The sequence below is a fragment of the Arachis stenosperma genome, chromosome 5 (genome assembly GCF_014773155.1).
Source record: "Arachis stenosperma cultivar V10309 chromosome 5, arast.V10309.gnm1.PFL2, whole genome shotgun sequence".
Taxonomy (NCBI): domain Eukaryota; kingdom Viridiplantae; phylum Streptophyta; class Magnoliopsida; order Fabales; family Fabaceae; genus Arachis; species Arachis stenosperma.
The window spans coordinates 112,791,527-112,805,851 of NC_080381.1; the positions used below are offsets into that span (position 1 = coordinate 112,791,527).

At 36.5% G+C, this 14,325-nt stretch overlaps 1 non-coding gene and 1 pseudogene across 1 annotated transcript; both read left to right on the forward strand.

Annotated features, from left to right (window-relative positions):
* Positions 1-1,087: 1,087 nt before the first annotated feature.
* On the forward strand, positions 1,088-5,033 carry LOC130981089 (coatomer subunit beta'-1-like; annotated as a pseudogene).
* An 8,809-nt stretch (positions 5,034-13,842) lies between these two features.
* LOC130984591 (small nucleolar RNA R71) lies at positions 13,843-13,950 on the forward strand. Its single transcript, XR_009088511.1, has one exon. It is a non-coding gene; the product is annotated as a small nucleolar RNA R71 (small nucleolar RNA).
* The last annotated feature ends 375 nt before the right edge of the window (positions 13,951-14,325 follow it).

Genomic DNA, 14,325 nt, shown 5'->3' on the forward strand with positions numbered 1-14,325 from the left:
GTTAAGCCTTTATTATTGATTTGCTTCACAGAGCTCAGAACTAGTTATCTGCTGTTGGTGCTTAGAAAAATAGTAAGAAAGCAACTCTAGTTCTCTGTCAAAAGTTGAAGAATTATTGGACAAAGAGGTGAGATCTCTAATACATGTTTCTTTTAAACCATTGTATTATTCTAGTTCTTTTTTCTTTCCCAAGTTTTCAACGATCACTACAACAAATTGAATATATAGCTACACTTATTGTTATTATTCTGAGTATTGAAAAAGCAAGAATAGCATTATACTGAATCTATATATATAGCTGAGTGGGCTCATAATAGTAGTAAAGTTATGTGTTACTCCTAGCTTGGATGTAAGTTGAATGTGATGAATGAGTATACATTTTCTATGACAATTATTTGTAACATTTTCAGTTGATGCTTTATTTATTTCTTGTTACTATTGTTAATTATTAAATTTTTCTATCCATTTGAGTAGTTGAATGATGAATTTAAGTGCTCCCTGTCAAAGAGTGTTATCAGATGCAGAATAGATTGCTCATTTTCCTTATTGTTTCCTAAAAAAATAATATAAAGATATAACATAATTTGACTGACTTGTATAAATCAAATCACTTTTATATTTTGAACTTAAATTAATTAAATGTCACTTTTATATATACACTTCATAATGGTTATCTCATGAGGCAAATTTCAGCTGAAGAGGTATTAACAACAGATTTCTTATTGTTAAATTACTCCTCCTATGTGATTATCTTTTAGAAGAACAAACTCACTTGCATATTTAATATGAAAAAATTTTGTAGGGTGGTCAAAGTTCTAAAACTCCTATGTGTATTTTGCTTCTGTAGTTAGAAGAATTAACAAATCTAAGATTTGCTTTCTGTTTTCCATTTTCTTTACACTTTGCTAAGATTTGTTTGCCTTTTATGTATATATGGATTGGAATTATTACATGGATAAAACCTATGAAACAGATATGGGATTATCAGACTAAAAATTGTGTCTAGACTTTGGAGGGTCACACACACACAATGTATCTGATGTATGCTTTCATCCTGAGCTCCCTATAATTATTACTGGTTCTGAGGATGGTACAGTACGAATATGGCACTCCACAACGTATAGGTAATTGGAGATTCATAGAATACTAAGTTCTAAGCTTATCTTCAATTTGCTTAGTTCCTTATGGCCTTTCAGCCAATTGTCATCAATAACTTGTGGATCTTGAATAATTTAACTAACCTTGACCTTTGATCATAGGTAATGAAGGTTTATAACACTTTTTTCTTCCCTAGAAACAATGATATTTTGTCTCATGTTTCTTTTTAACCTTTCCTCTCATGCTGTTTTTGTTAAAAGATTATACTCTATAGAGAGTCCTTTTTCATGACAATGATGCCTGGATTTGAGATTCACCAGAGTGGAATGGATTTCATTTGATTCTTCTAATTGTATTAACAATTTTCCCATCAATTAAGCTTTCCTTTCTAGACTTGAAGATTGACTAAAACTAGTTTGAAGTATGGATATGAACATATTGTGGCCATTTAACAATTTTATGGTGGTTTAATCTGCTTTCAGGCTTGAGAATACATTGAATTATGGTCTTGAAAGAGTTTGGGCTATTGGATGCCTCAAGGGTTCACGTCAGTGAGTTTTTTTTAAAAAAAAAATTAGATATAATTTCTACAAGTCTTGTAGAGGCTCATTACTTATCCCCTTGAATCATGTCAAATAGGACAATATTATCATCTCTTGCCTCAATAATGAATGAAATCTTCACATTTGAGTAGATACTGATGAGAAAACTGTTTTTTCTCCTTATAAGTTAAGAAATATTTTTTTTTGGTAAAATTTAATTTAAGCATTATAAAACAACATTGTTTCCATCCGAAATATAATTTTAATAAATCTAAAAATTATCTACCTATGAAAATTTATCTCAATAAAATCCTTGTTTGACAAGGGGCTAAGTGCTTGCAATGCTTTGACATGGGCACTATATTTTAAAGATTGCCTGATTTGGGTTTCCAAAATAAAATTTGTATTAATTTTGCTATCTTTGAAGTGAAATAGTTATTCTCCAGGAAAATTTGATTGTAGTGAGAATTATGTTTTCTTTCAAGAAAAGAAGAGTATCCGGCCAACATTTTCAGCTGAACGAATATTTGGTGGCACTGTACTGGCAATGTGCTCAAATGATTTCATTTTCTTTTACAATTGGGCTGAATGCAGGTTGATTCGTCGGATTGATGTTAATGTGAAAGTAAGTGCTTTCATGAGGTGAAGTGTAGTTTTCTATTTTTTGCTATGTAAGTCGTCATTAATCTTTTAAAATATTTATTGTGCCAGATCCTTTATTAGGCTGATAGTGGTGATTGCAAGTTACACATCATTCTACATCTTGAAGTACAACGTGAGGATTCTAATTAAATTGATCCTTTTATCTACAGTTGATTTTATCCGAACACACAAAAAAGGGGAGAAATTTTATTGGGTTACAATTTGCTAGTCAGGCACAATAAAAATTTTAACTTCCACTTTTGCAGCGTGATGTTGTTGCATTATATCTTGACAGTAAAACGGCCGTTGATGAGCAAGGTGTTGAAGATGCCTTTGAGCTCCTCCATGAAATGAATGAGCATGTGAGAACAGGGATCTGGGTTGGGGATTGTTTTATCTACAACTATTCTTCTTGGAGGCTTAACTATTATGTTGGTGGAGAGGTATTACCAATTTCTTCTATTTGGTTCAATTTGAAAGATCTTCTAATTCTCATGTTTATTGAACTCCTTGTTATCGTCTCTACGTCTTGATAAGTTTATTCGTTGCGGAGAGAAGGATTTATTTTACTACTTGGCTCAGTTAAGGCTTCTTGATAAATACCATTATGAATTTAGGTGACTACAATGTCTCATTTGGACCGTCCTATGTACTTGTTGGGATATCTTGCCAGCCAAAATAAGTTTTACTTGATAGACAAAGAGTTCAAGTAAGTGCAGTCTTTGTATCATTTGATATCACATATTATGCTAATAGTGTAGTGCAGTGCTTGATTATATTTCTGTTCTTGATGGTTTCAGTGTAATGGGATACACACTACTTTTGAGCTTGATTGAGTACAAGACTCTTGTGATGCGTGGTGACTTGGATAGGGCCAATGAAGTTCTACCATCCATTCCTAAAGAGCATCACAATAGGTACTAGCTCATTAATAGCACATCACTTCTTGCCCACTTTGTTATGGTATTCTTAACACTGAATTATTGTTATTGTTATTGCTTGATGTTCTTTCATGATACAAGTGTATAGTCTCATATTTTGCACTTTTACCCATCTTCTTAATATAGAGGGTGTATTGTTCTACTTTCCAAATTAGGAGTTCAGTTCTAAAGCTTGGTTCTAAGATGTCATATATGTGTTCTAGTTAAAATGGATTTTTTTCAATAATTAAATAAACAAAAATTTATATTTTTCCCAACATGATTTTTGGACTTTAATTCCTAAAATACGATTTTTTTTGGGTATTTAAGCAAGTTCGCCGGACCCTTCGGCAAACTCTATAAAAATTGGCAAGTTTGCCTAACCAAACGGCGAACTCCCTTTTAAGTTTTTCCAATTTCGCGTTATCATCATCTCCAAATAATATATAGATCTACAAACAGTATATAGGAATACACAAAGATACATGGACAACAATTATGGCTTCTTCAATAATTTTTTTAATTATAAATTAAAAAAATAAGCCATATTTAACCATGGCAACTATTGTTATCGTCTCTAAAAATACATAGATGCACTGGAATAAGCCATATTTAACAAAAAAAATTAATTATAAATTAAAAAAATAATTATTACCCAAAAATAATCCACTTCAAATATATCCGATTGAAAAGTTAACAATGGTAACCATTATTATCGTTTCCAGAGTATATAAGAGTACACAAAAAGTACACAGGATAACAATCCTTGTTAGTTTTGGGAAAGTTATTTTTTTTAATTTATAATTAAAAAAATACTTGTTAAATATGGTTTATTCCGGTGTACCTATGTATTTTTAGAGACGATAACAATGGTTGCCATTGTTAAATATGACTTATTTTTTTAATTTATAATTAAAAAATCCTTGAAAAAATCATGCTGGTTGTTCATGTATTTTTGTGTATTTCTATATACTGTTTGTAGATCTGTATACTATTTGAAGATGATGATAACACCGAATTGAAAAAACTTAAATGGGAGTTCGCCGTTTGGTTAGGCGAACTTGCCAATTTTTATAGAGTTCGACGGACCAATGAAAAAAAATCGTTTTTTGGGAATTAAAGTCCAAAAATCATGTTTGGAGAAATATAAATTTTTTTTATTTTATTATTGAAAAAAATCCTAGTTAAAATTATATACTTGTTTTTATGGTAATGTGGTTCGATTTCTGGAATCACGAGGCATGATAGCGGATGCTCTTGAAGTAGCTATTGACCCTGACTATAGGTTCGAATGTTCAATCTAGCCATGCAGCTTAGGAGATTAGTGGTTGTAAAAGTAAGTTAAAAAAATTTCATGTGCTTGAAAGGAGATAGCCTTTGACTTATAAAAGTTTTATAATGTAACTTACTGATTACTTTCTTGTTTTACTTTAAATTATGAGAACTACTCATCCTTTTTTCTCCTCTTCGATCAGAGCATTACCACAGAAGTACAGAGTGAGTCTAAATGAAAGCAGTTGGGAGAATTAACCATGTCTACTGAAAAAGTATTTTTCTTTATAAATGCTTATCATAGTAGGATTTTAAATATTTATTGTTATTGTCACTGTTAGTAATGATCTAGGGGCTTTGATGATCATTTTTCTTAACTAATGGATTTCTAGCATGGTTTAATTTCATCTTTATTAGCATGTTTATTTACTACATTTCATGGATTCTCATAAAATTGTTATTGGCAATATTCTTTAAATGCATTCTAATCATTGCATTATTTCATTTGCAGAGGACAAGAGTTGTTTGTGAAGCAATTGTTAAAGCTGGGTACTATTGAGGTTGAAGGTGAAGTGAAGTTGCGGAGAAAAATTGAGGATTAAGTTATAAGTACAATTGTTAGCTTCATATGTTTGGATTAAGTTGGAATTTTTTGAATTTACATTTTATGGATTATGACTATTTAAAACTTGTAGAATTCAACTTTTGAAATATATTGTTTTTATTTTGTAAAACTTGTGCGATTGAGTTTAAATTTATTGAAATATAATGCCATTTATTATTTTGTTGGTAGACACAAATTATTATTTATAATAGAAATAATTTTTGCAATAATTAATAAAAGAAAGCATTGATGCTGGAGAAAATAGGAAAGGGACAGAATATAAAAAATTCATTATTATTCTCACTTCAAGTCTGATTGAAGAACAAAATCTGATAGTTATATGAGTTAGATTATGACAGTTTAAAACAGTCACTAAATAAAGAAAAAAGTTGTCACAGAAATTAGTAATATATCTAAAAACTGTTATAAAACTAGTAACTTAGTGACGGTTTAAAATAGTTATGAAATATAAGAAAAAACTGTCACATGAATTAGTAATTTAACAACAGTTTCAAAACGTCGCGAAATACATCATAAAAAACACATTTACAAGTGTTACAAATTAGTGATGGTTTTATACTTCAAAAATCGTCAAAAACAATTTAGCGACACTCCCTACCAAGGGTGGTCCAAAACTGTCACTATGTCAGCTGGCAACGCTCAAATCTGTGACGCTTTTTTTAACCGTTGCAAAACCATTTAGTGACAGTTAAAACCATCGCCAAGCATTAAAAAAAACGTCGCCAAAATGCTATTTTGTTGTAGTGGGTCAAACTGATAGTAGAGACATGAATCTGGTTAGTTGGAAGGTGTTGATCACCCTTAAGAAATTTGGTAGCTTGGGAATTCGAGATCCATTTTGTGCTAATATTAAAAATTCTAGATCCGTTTTGTGCTAATGTTGCTTTTCTTGTAAAACTAGTTTGACAATTTTTTCATCATCCAAATAAGTTATGGGTTCAATTGTTGGCAAAAAAATATTGTTCCTCTCCCAAAAACTATTTTTGTCGGTCTTGAGACACGAGCTCTTATATTTGGAAGAGTATATGTAAAACTTGGGATCTCTTGAAGGATGGTTTTGTTTGAAGTATTAGGAATCTAAACCAGAATTTTTGATTTTCTAATTGGAGAAAAGAGGGGCATCTTTGTCATGAGATGAATTATGTTTACATTTCTGACTCGGATCTCCGGATCTTGGATCTTTGGTCATCTGGACAGTGACACCTTCAAAATATCTATTCTTCTCTAAACTAATTTTTTTAAGGCAACATTCTTTCCTATAATCCGGATGTGCAAGTTTGTTCAGTGGTAGGATGGTTTTGGTTTAGTGTGACGTCAAAGGTTTATGACTCTCGTAGTGGTTACTTGTACCTCGGTAAGAAGAAGTTTGGTTGAGAGGACCAGGGGAATTGGCTTTGGTTTTGGCGTCATCTTCTTCTGGAAAAATATAAATTCTTCGCCTGACTTTGTCTTAGGGAGGCTTTACCCACTGCTGATTTTCATTTCAAGAGGGACATCTCACTAACGGACAGCTGTCCACGATATTTTTTTTGTCAGAAATTGATTGTTTATTATATTCGAGATTGTCCAAAAGCTCAACTAGTTTAACAAGATTTGGAGATTTATGATCAACCTCTGGATTTGATGAACTGGTTCTTACTTCATAGTAAAGAGCGCCATTTTAGATTTTTTTTGGTCAATAGTGGATTTGGCATTCCAAGAATAATGAGATCTTTCATCCATACGAGTCTTGGCCTCTAAATAAGGTGACTAGTGTGGCTTTGTCCTTTGAAAAGAAGTTTGGAATATTTTTGAGTTGTAACGAGTTTTTATCTCCTCTACTATTAGTTGCTCATGGATTCTTCCTCAGTGGCTACTTTAAGATTAATTATAATGCAAGATATCCTGGTATTGGTGATCGGGTTGGTTTTATTTGTGTTAGCAGAGATTGAAATGGAAGTTGACAATGAGGTTGTTTGGAAATAATTGAGAGTCGTAATATTCTGTAAAGAGAGTTGTTTGCTATTTGGAGAGGATATCTTCTAGCCTAAGACTTGAGGCAAAGAGATATTATTTGTGAAATAGATTGTGTGGATGTCTTTACTCTTGTCAATAATTTTCAGGATAACTCTGATTTTGTTGATCTTTTGGTGCTAAAAATTCGGGACATCATGTCTTGAAAATGGTGTGTTAACTTCCTATTGATTTTAAGAGATGCAAATAAAGTGGTAGACATAATGGCAAAGATGGCAAAGCAGTTCCTTATTCTTTGTTTTTTCTTTCTTGTTTGTTCTATTTTTACTTTCCAATCACCAAAAAAAATTACCATTGATTTTGTAATTTCCATGAAATATGTGTCCACTATCTTAAGTTGAGTGATTAACTTTTCATTTTACCACATTACCAATTTCTTCACGTCAGAGAATCTTGATCCGCACATAATAATTAAAGGATTAATCTTAGTATACAAGCAATTAGCATTTACAAGACTTATAAGTGCGAAACTTACTAAAACCCTAAACGCGCTCTGGTGCACGAAATTGTGATCACTACTTTCCACAACTCAAATAATCCCTAGTAATGGCCCCAAAAACTTGGTGCTCAATACCATGGCATAAACACAACTTCGCACAACTAACCAGCAAGTGCACTGGGTCGTCCAAGTAATAAACCTTACGCGAGTAAGGGTCGATCCCACGGAGATTGTTGGTATGAAGCAAGCTATGGTCACCTTGTAAATCTTAGTCAGGCAAACTCAAATGGTTATGGATGATATATGAATAAAACATAAAGATAAAGATAGAGATACTTATGTAAATCATTGGTGAGAATTTCAGATAAGCGAATGGAGATGCTTTGTCCCTTCCGTCTCTCTGCTTTCCTACTGTCTTCATCCAAGCCTTCTTACTCCTTTCCATGGCAAGCATTATGCAAGGGTTTCACCGTTGTCAGTGGCTACCTCCCATCCTCTCAGTGGAAATGTTCAACGCACCCTGTCACGGCACGGCTATCCAGCTGTCGGTTCTCGATCATGTCGGAATAGAATCCAGTGATTCTTTTGCGTCTGTCACTAACGCCCCACAATCGCGAGTTTGAAGCACGTCACAGTCATTCAATCATTGAATCCTACTCAGAATACCACAGACAAGGTTTAGACCTTTCGGATTCTCTTGAATGCCGCCATCAGTTCTAGCCTATACCACGAAGACTCTGATCTCACGGAATGGCTGGCTCGGTTGTCAGGCGAGCGCTCGGTTGTCAGGCGATCAACCATGCGTCGTGTATCAGGAATCCAAGAGATATTCACTCAATCTAAGGTAGAACGGAGGTGGTTGTCAGTCACACGTTCATAGGTGAGAATGATGATGAGTGTCACGGATCATCACATTCATCAAGTTGAAGAACAAGTGATATCTTGGAATAAGAACAAGCTAAATTGAATAGAAGAACAATAGTAATTGCATTAATACTCGAGGTACAGCAGAGCTCCACACCTTAATCTATGGTGTGTAGAAACTCCACCGTTGAAAATACATAAGAACAAGGTCTAGGCATGGCCGTGAGGCCAGCCCCCAAATGATCTAAGAACTAGATGTCCAAAGATGAGAAATACAATAGTAAAGGGTCCTATTTATAGGGAACTAGTAGCTTAAGAATTACAAAGATGAGTAAAAGACATAAAAATCCACTTCCGGGCCCACTTGGTGTGTGCTTGGGCTGAGCATTGAAGCATTTTCGTGTAGAGACTCTTCTTGGAGTTAAACGCCAGCTTTTATGCCAGTTTGGGCGTTTAACTCCCACTTTGGTGCCAGTTCTGGCGTTTAACGCTGGGAAATCTGAAGGTGACTTTGAACGCCGGTTTGGGCCATCAAATCTTGGGCAAAGTATGGACTATCATATTGCTGGAAAGCCCAGGATGTCTACTTTCCAAAGCCGTTGAGAGCGCGCCAATTGGGCTTCTGTAGCTCCAGAAAATCTACTTTGAGTGCAGAGAGGTCAGAATCCAACAGCATCTGCAGTCCTTTTCAGTCTCTGAATCAGATTTTTGCTCAGGTCCCTCAATTTCAGCCAGAAAATACCTGAAATCACAGAAAAACACACAAACTCATAGTAAAGTCCAGAAAAGTGAATTTTAACTAAAAACTAATAAAAATATACTAAAAACTATCTAAAACATACTGAAAACATACTAAAAATAATGCCAAAAAGCGTATAAATTATCCGCTCATCACAACACCAAACTTAAATTGTTGCTTGTCCCCAAGCAATTGAAAATCAGATAAGATAAAAAGAAGAGAATATGCAATGAATTCCAAAAACATCTATAAAGATCAGTATTAATTAGATGAGCGGGGCTTTAGCTTTTTGCCTCTGAACAGTTTTGGCATCTCACTTTATCCTTTGAAATTCAGAATGATTGGCTTCTTTAGGAACTCAGAATCCAGATAGTGTTATTGATTCTCCTAGTTAAGTATGATGATTCTTGAACACAGCTACTTTATGAGTCTTGGCCGTGGCCCAAAGCACTCTGTCTTCCAGTATTACCACCGGATACATACATGCCACAGACACATAATTGGGTGAACCTTTTCAGATTGTGACTCAGCTTTGCTAGAGTTCCCAATTAGAGGTGTCCAGGGTTCTTAAGCACACTCCTTGGATCACAACTTTATTTCTACCCTTGCCTTTTGGTTTAAAGGGCTATTGGCTTTTTCTGCTTACTTTTTCTTTTTCTCTTCTATTTTTTTTCATTTTTCTCCTTCTTTTTTTTTCGCTTGCTTCCTTTTTTTTTCACTGCTTTTTCTTGCTTCAAGAATCATTTTTGTGATTTTTCAGATCCTCAGTAACATGTCTCCTTTTTCATCATTCTTTCAAGAGCCAACAACTTTAACATTCATGAACCACAAATTCAAAAGACATATGCACTGTTTAAGCATACATTCAGAAACAAAAGTATTGCCACCACATCAAAATAATTAATCTGTTATAAAATCTGAAAGTCATGCAATTCTTCTCTTTTTCAATTAAGAACATTTTTCATTTAAGAAAGGTGATGGATTCATAGGACATTCATAACTTTAAGGCATAGACACTAATGATCATAAGGCACAAACATGGATAAACATAAAGCATAATTTTCGAAAAACAGAAAAATAAAGAACAAGGAGATTAAAGAACGGGTCCACCGTAGTGATGGCGGCTTGTTCTTTCTCTTGAAGATCTTATGGAGTGCTTGAGCTCCTCAATGTCTCTTCCTTGTCTTTGTTGCTCCTCTCTCATGATTCTCTGATCTTCTCTAATTTCATGGAGGAGGATGGAATGTTCTTGGTGCTCCACCCTTAGTTGTCCCATGTTGGAACTCAATTCTCCTAGGGAGGTGTTGATTTGCTCCCAATAGTTTTGTGGAGGAAAGTGCATCCCTTGAGGCATCTCAGGGATCTCATGATGAGAGGGGTCTCTTGTTTGCTCCATCCTTTTCTTAGTGATGGGCTTATCCTCATCAATGAGGATGTCTCCTTCTATGTCCACTCCAACTGAATAACAGAGGTGACAAATGAGATGAGGAAAGGCTAACCTTGCCAAGGTAGAGGACTTTGTCCGCCACCTTATAGAGTTCTTGAGCTATAACCTCATAAACTTCCACTTCCTCTCCAATCATGATACTATGAATCATGATGGCCCGGTCTATAGTAACTTCGGACTGGTTGCTAGTGGGAATGATTGAGCGTTGGATAAACTCCAACCATCCCCTAGCCATGGGCTTGAGGTCGTGCCTTCTCAGTTGAACCGGCTTTCCTCTTGAATCTCTCTTCCATTGGGCGCCCTCTTCACAAATGTCAGTGAGGACTTGGTCCAACCTTTGATCAAAGTTGACCCTTCTAGTGTAAGGATGTTCATCTCCTTGCATCATGGGCAAGTTGAATGCCAACCTTACATTTTCCGGACTAAAATCTAAGTATTTCCCCCGAACCATTGTAAGCCAATTCTTTGGGTCCGGGTTCATACTTTGATCATGGTTCTTGGTGATCCATGCATTGGCATAGAACTCTTGAACCATTAAGATTCTGACTTGTTGAATGGGGTTGGTAAGAACTTCCCAACCTCTTCTTCTAATCTCATGTCGGATCTCCGGATATTCACTCTTTTTGAGTTTGAAAGGGACCTCGTGGATCACCTTCTTCAAGGCCACAACTTCATAGAAGTGATCTTGATGCACCTTTGAGATGAATCTCTCCATCTCCCATGACTCGGAGGTGAAAGCTTTTGCCTTCCCTTTCCTCTTTCTAAAGGTTTCTCCGGCCTTGGATGCCATAAATGGTTATGGAAAAACAAAAAGCAATGCTTTTACCACACCAAACTTAAAAGGTTTGCTCGTCCTCGAGCAAAAGAAGAAAGAAGAGAGTAGAAGAAGAAGAAATGGAGGAGAGGGAGATGGCTTTGTGGTTCGGCCAAAAGGGGAAGAAGTAGTGTTTATGGTGTGTGAAAATGAAGGAGTGATGTGAGTGGTGAAGAGAATAGTGGGATTTGATAGGTGAGGGGTTTTTTTGGGGAAGAGTGGTGGAGGTGATTGGTGAATGGGTGATGAAGAAGAGAGAGGGTGGTGGGGTAGGTAGGGATCCTGTGGGGTCCACAGATCCTGAGGTGTCAAGGAAAAGTCATCCTTGCACCAAGTGGCAAGAAAATTTGCGTTCTGTGCCAATTCTGGCGTTAAACGCTGGGCTGGTGCCCATTTCTGGCGTTTAACGCCATGTTCTTGCCCTTTCCTGGCGTTTAACGCCAGTTTGGTGCCCCTTTCTGGCGTTAAACGCCCAGAATGGTGCCAGACTGGGCGTTAAACGCCCAACTGCTACCCTTACTGGCGTTTAAACGCCAGCAGGATCTTCCTCCAGGGTGTGCTATTTTTCTTCCTGCTTTTCATTCTGTTTTTGCTTTTTTAATTGATTTTTGTGACTTCCCATGATCATCAACCTAAAGAAAAAATAACAAGGGAAAATAGATAAAATATAACATTGGGTTGCCTCCCAACAAGCGCTTCTTTAATGTCAGTAGCTTGACAGTGGGCTCTCATGGAGCCTCACAAATGTTCAGAGCAATGTTGGAACCTCCCAACACCAAACTTAGAGTTTGACTGTGGGGGTTCAACACCAAACTTAGAGTTTGGTTGTGGCCTCCCAACACCAAACTTAGAGTTTGACTGTGGGGGCTCTGTTTGACTCTGTTTTGAGAGAAGCTCTTCATGCTTCCTCTCCATGGTGACATAGGGATATCCTTGAGCCTTAAACACAAAGGATTCTTCATTCACTTGAATGATCAATTCTCCTCTGTCCACATCAATCACAGCCTTTGCTGTGGCTAGGAAGGGTCTGCCAAGGATGATGGATTCATCCATGCACTTCCCAGTCTCTAGGACTATGAAATCAGTAGGGATGTAATGGTCTTCAACTTTTACCAGAACATTCTCTACAAGTCCATAGGCTTGTTTCTTTGAATTGTCTGCCATCTCTAGTGAGATTCTTGCAGCTTGTACCTCAGAGATCCCTAGCTTCTCCATTACAGAGAGAGACATGAGGTTTACACTTGACCCTAAGTCACACAAAGCCTTCTTGAAGGTCATGGTGCCTATGGTACAAGGTATTAAAAACTTCCCAGGATCTTGTTTCTTTTGAGGTAATTTCTGCCTAGACAAGTCATCCAGTTCTTTGGTGAGCAAAGGAGGTTCGTTCTCCCAAGTCTCATTACCAAATAACTTGTCATTTAGCTTCATGATTGCTCCAAGGTATTTAGCAACTTGCTCTTCAGTGACATACTCATCCTCTTCAGAGGAAGAATACTCATCAGAGCTCATGAATGGCAGAAGTAAATCCAATGGAATCTTTATGGTCTCAATGTGAGCCTCAGATTCCCATGGTTCCTCATTAGGGAACTCATTGGAGGCCAGTGGACGTCCATTGAGGTCTTCCTCAGTGGCGTTCACTGCCTCTCCTTCCTCTCCAAATTCGGCCATGTTGATGGCCTTGCACTCTCCTTTTGGATTTTCTTCTGTATTGCTTGGAAGAGTACTAGGAGGGAGTTCAGTAATTTTCTTGCTCAGCTGTCCCACTTGTGCCTCCAAATTCCTAATGGAGGACCTTGTTTCAGTCATAAAACTTTGAGTGGTTTTGATTAGATTAGAGACCATGGTTGCTAAGTCAGAGTGGCTCTGCTTAGAATTCTCTATCTGTTGCTGAGTAGATGATGGAAAAGGCTTGCCATTGCTAAACCTGTTTCTCCCACCATTATTGTTGTTGAAACCTTGTTGAGGTCTCTGTTGATCCTTCCATGAGAAATTTGGATGATTTCTCCATGAAGAATTATAGGTGTTTCCATAGGGTTCTCCCATGTAATTCACCTCTTCCATTGAAGGGTTCTCAGGATCATAAGCTTCTTCTTCAGATGAGGCGTCCTTAGTACTGCCTGGTGCAGCCTGCATTCCAGACAGACTTTGAGAAATCAAATTGACTTGCTGAGTCAATATCTTATTCTGAGCCAGTATGGCATTCAGAGTATCAATCTCAAGAACTCCTTTCTTCTGATTTGTCCCATTGTTCACAGGATTCCTTTCAGAAGTATACATGAATTGGTTATTTGCAACCATTTCAATGAGCTCTTGAGCTTCTGTAGGCGTCTTCTTCAGATGAAGAGATCCTCCAGCAGAGCTATCCAAAGACATCTTGGACAGTTCAGAGAGACCATCATAGAAAATACCTATGATGCTCCATTCAGAAAGCATGTCAGAAGGACATTTTCTGATCAATTGTTTGTATCTTTCCCAAGCTTCATAGAGGGATTCACCTTCCTTCTGTCTGAAGGTTTGGACTTCAACTCTAAGCTTACTCAATTTTTGAGGTGGAAAGAACTTTGCCAAGAAGGCATTGACTAGCTTTTCCCAAGAGTTCAGGCTTTCTTTAGGTTGTGAGTCCAACCATGTCCTAGCTCTGTCTCTTACAGCAAAAGGGAATAGCATAAGTCTGTAGACCTCAGGGTCAACCCCATTAGTCTTGACAGTATCACAGATTTGCAAGAATTCAGCTAAAAACTGATGAGGATCTTCCAATGGAAGTCCATGGAACTTGCAATTTTGTTGCATTAGAGAAACTAATTGAGGCTTAAGCTCAAAGTTGTTTGCTCCAATGGCAGGGATAGAGATGCTTCTCCCATAGAAGTCGGGAGTAGGTGCAGTAAAGTCACCCAGCACCTTCCTTGCATG